The 4,024-nt window shown below is 49.4% G+C and overlaps 1 long non-coding RNA gene across 1 annotated transcript; it reads right to left on the minus strand.

The window, feature by feature from the left end:
• Positions 1–2,355: 2,355 nt before the first annotated feature.
• LOC121018347 (uncharacterized) lies at positions 2,356–3,164 on the minus strand. Its single transcript, XR_005785142.1, has 2 exons — positions 2,677–3,164; positions 2,356–2,586 (listed from the first exon to the last, which is right to left on the minus strand). It is a non-coding gene; the product is annotated as an uncharacterized LOC121018347 (long non-coding RNA).
• Between the last annotated feature and the right edge of the window lie 860 nt (positions 3,165–4,024).

The raw sequence follows: 4,024 nt of genomic DNA on the forward strand, positions 1-4,024 counted from the left end.
TTCAACGTTTGTTTATTTTTGGGACAGAGAGAGACAGAGCATGAACGGGGGAGGGGCGAGAGAGAGGGAGACACAGAATCGGAAACAGGCTCCAGGCTCTGAGCCGTCAGCCCAGAGCCCGATGCAGGGCTCGAACTCACGGACCGCGAGATTGCGACCTGGCTGAAGTCGGACGCTTAACCGACTGCGCCACCCAGGTGCCCCAGAGGTCTATTCTTCTAAAGGATAAAGAGGGGCCCCTGGCTGGCTCAGTGGGAAAGTGTGTGACTCTTGATCTTGGAATTGTGGGTTTAAGTGCCATGTTGGGTGCCAGAGGCTGCTAAGTAGGTAGGTAGGTAGGTAGATACATACATAAAGAGAATGAGGAAGGGGCGAGACAGAAGAAAGCTGAAAGGCTCTATCAGCAGAGGACACTGGTTTTTCAATATAAACACCAAAAATGCATGTGATGATGTTTTCATGCATCTGTAAGGAAAGGAGAAAAAAGCAGACCATGCGACAAGTTTCCACAGAATTAGATATACTTAGTTTAAGGGTTTTTATTCTTGGTCACGTGCTTTCTAGTTCTGATATTTTTTTTTAATTTTTTTTCCACGTTTTTATTTATTTTGGGGACAGAGAGAGACAGAGCATGAACGGGGGAGGGGCAGAGAGAGAGGGAGACACAGAATCGGAAACAGGCTCCAGGCTCTGAGCCATCAGCCCAGAGCCCGACGCGGGGCTCAAACTCACGGACCGCGAGATCGTGACCTGGCTGAAGTTGGACGCTTAACCGACTGCGCCACCCAGGCGCCCCACAGTTCTGATATTTAAAATGCTTTTTCTTTTGCTTTGATACTTTAGATGTTAATGATTATAATAAAAAAAAGGTGTACTTCCGACCAACAGCTTTATATTTAACTAAAACATATCAAATCCTATTCAAAATAACTGGTTGCAAAGTAGGCTCAGATTACACAGAACAAAAAGCGTTCGAAACAAAGGTCACTTGGGGTAAAAACTAAGGGCCCAGCCTTCTGCCCTTTTGGAGATTTTCATCATATAAGATGACTTCAAGTACCATCCAATATTTGTCTTTCCAATGTCCACACAGAGTATTGTAAATAAAATATTACATGTAACTGCATTTTGCTACTTAGACAACACTGAGTCTACCCTGAGTGAACTAGACTGAGCTTTGCTGTGGGAGGGGAAGTTTTATTTGGAATAAGTTTGTACTGAATGAAATTATAGTTAAGCTGGAAGGGTCGTATTTCAAACAAGCAGGTTAGAATAAATTTCCAAAGATTTAGAACAGGTGTCTAAGGGGACGACAGCTCAGTGTGCCAATGAGCTGGGGACAATGAGGTACGGGAGCTGAGAGGAATCGACATTGAAACTGGAGCTAAACAGGTGTCTTGTGACCCCCCCCCCCCTGCCGGGGTGGGGGGGCGGTGCGGGGAGGAGACAGATCCAAGCACCAGGAGAGAGTAAACCTCAGGACCAGTTAGACGCAGGGCAGGAAACGTGAACGTGTATCGGTACCATTTTCTGGGTCATATGCTCAGCGCTGAGAATTTGCAGATGAATGAAAGACATGATTCCTTCTTCAAGGACATTAACCTACAGAGGAACAGAGCCCAGGGAACTTATGACGGTAACATCCACAGGGTGCTATGGGGGACATTGGAGGGTGCAGAAGGGGCTTGCGGGTCAGGGTGTGTGTGAGAGACTGACAGCGGCATCTTGCACCCTCGTGCACAGACACGCACAACAGGTGGGGAGTGCAGGAGGGCTATTTCTGCAGCGGTCTCCCGGAGGACTTGCACACGGTCCCCACACGCCAGCAGGCAGAGCGAAGAGACTCACCCTCCCCTATTTGTCCGTATCCACATGCTTCTGTGTCCCCAGGCCAGCGGAGCATGGGGCCTGGCTGTAGGGGACCCCAGGAAAGGCTCACAGGGGTGACAGGACGATGGGCTCTAAGCAAAGCTGCATGTGGTGTATGAGTTTGGAGTGTATCCAGACCATCTTTAGTTTCACCGCTGCGGGGGGCTCGTGCAGCCGAAGTCTAACACCAGGAGTTGTGCCGTCTGAAAATGCGGGGGTGAAACAAGGAGGCGGCTTTGCCTGGAAAACAAGTGAAAAGCTGCCTCAGTACATTCATTTCAGCTTGAGTTTCACTGAAGAGAAAACCAACGTCAGTGACGGCTGACTGACAACGCTCCCACGATGGACAACAACCAGCACCGAGGCTGTGACTTTCCACGCTTATTACAAGCCGTGATCTCTCTGCGGACACAACGGGTCTGCATTTCAGGTGCAGATCACATGGGATCTTCTCTTCGCGCCGGACAACAGACAAACGGAGGCACATTAAACATTTTAAGACTTTACTGAAGCACAACTGGATTGACTCAGGCGGCGCGAGGCCGGAAGCAGCCAGGAAGGCCCCCAGCAGCTGAGCAGGGCCGCGGAGCAGAGCAGCAGCAAAGTGAGGAGGCACCGACGGGCTTACCCTCGGGTTTACTTACACGGCCGCCACGGCATCGGAGCCACGTCAGCCTCGTGGTGTGTGTCGTGTCCGTCTCTAATGGATTCGTCCCGCTCTGTGGCATTAAAAGCACTGCGTCCCTTTTGGTAAAGAAGAGCACAGTTAAGCTTGCTTGTAACTTGACCTTAGTTTAAGGAACAAACCTTTGTCTCCCTGCGTTGGAAAGACGCCCCGTTCTTTGCTTCAGTGTTTTCCAAAGGGACCAGAGGTAGCCTTTTGGGTGGAAAAATTCTTCCTCTGTACAACTGCCTGTACAATACACAATGTGTGGCAGATAAGATACCATAACGTGAAGAATTTCTGGACCCCACTCACAAAACCTAAATGGCACAGCCCAGTCACTGTGACAACCAAAACATGCCCCAAATAAAGTTCCAAACAGACGAGAAGGTGGCAATGCTCTGAATGTTAGCACAGAGGCGGCCGATTTACTGCTTGAAGAAACAAAGTGTTGTTTCATGTGACTTGCTCTGCAGTTTCCTTTTAATTAAAAGTTGATTCCCTTTTGGAAGCGAGATTCATATTTCTTAGCTTCTTTTAAATTTTTTTTTTAACGTTTATTCATTTTTTGAGACAGAGAGAGAGAGAGAGACAGAGCATGAATGGGGGAAGGTCAGAGAGACAGGGAGACACAGAATCTGAAACAGGATCCAGGCTCTGAGCTGTCAGCACAGAGCCCGACGCGGGGCTTGAACTCATGGGCCGCGAGATCATGACCTGAGCCAAAGTCGGCGCCCAACCGACTGAGCCACCCAGGCACCCCTCTTAGCTTCTTTTAAAAGCAGCAGCCCGGGAGCCTGGGTGGCTCGGTCACTGGAGCGTTCGTCCGACTTCAGCCCAGGTCATTTCTCACGGTGTGTGGGTTTGAGCCCCGTGGCAGGCTCTGTGCTGACAGCATGCAGCCTGCATGGGATTCTGTTTCTCCCTGTCCCTCTGCCCCTCCCCCACTCCCACTCTCTCAAAAATAAACATTAAAAAATAAATAAAAGAAGAACAGTAAAGGGAAAGAAGTGAAAAAAGGCCATTTCACAAAAAGTTGAGCACATCGACTGTATCTCCTGGAGAGAGGTAACCTTGAGAAATTCAACACCGTATCATAGTTTTATATAGAACAGAATAGTTACATTAACAAGTACTTTGCGCTTAATAAATTTGTTACTGTGGTAACAAATCGTCCTGTGTGGGCAGGGACATGATGGCCCCCCCAACCCCGGGGGCCGGTACTGTGACGACTGTGAGGACGGAACGGCACTCTCCAGACACCGGCTCACGAGGCACATGCAGGCTCCTGTGTGTTTCACATGAGCAAATCTACGCCACAGAGAGGCCGCTGTGAACACGAGGAGAGGGTAAAGCTGCCATGATTGTGAAAACCTTCTTAGACATGAGAACATGTCAGAGAGAGGAAAGGACGCAATTGAGGACATCGTATAAAACCTCAAGAGTCCCCTGTGACCGGCCTTCAGAGGCACCGAGGGCGAACACCAGGAA

The sequence above is a fragment of the Herpailurus yagouaroundi genome, unplaced genomic scaffold (assembly GCF_014898765.1).
Source record: "Herpailurus yagouaroundi ecotype Mexico unplaced genomic scaffold, PumYag 219, whole genome shotgun sequence".
Taxonomy (NCBI): domain Eukaryota; kingdom Metazoa; phylum Chordata; class Mammalia; order Carnivora; family Felidae; genus Herpailurus; species Herpailurus yagouaroundi.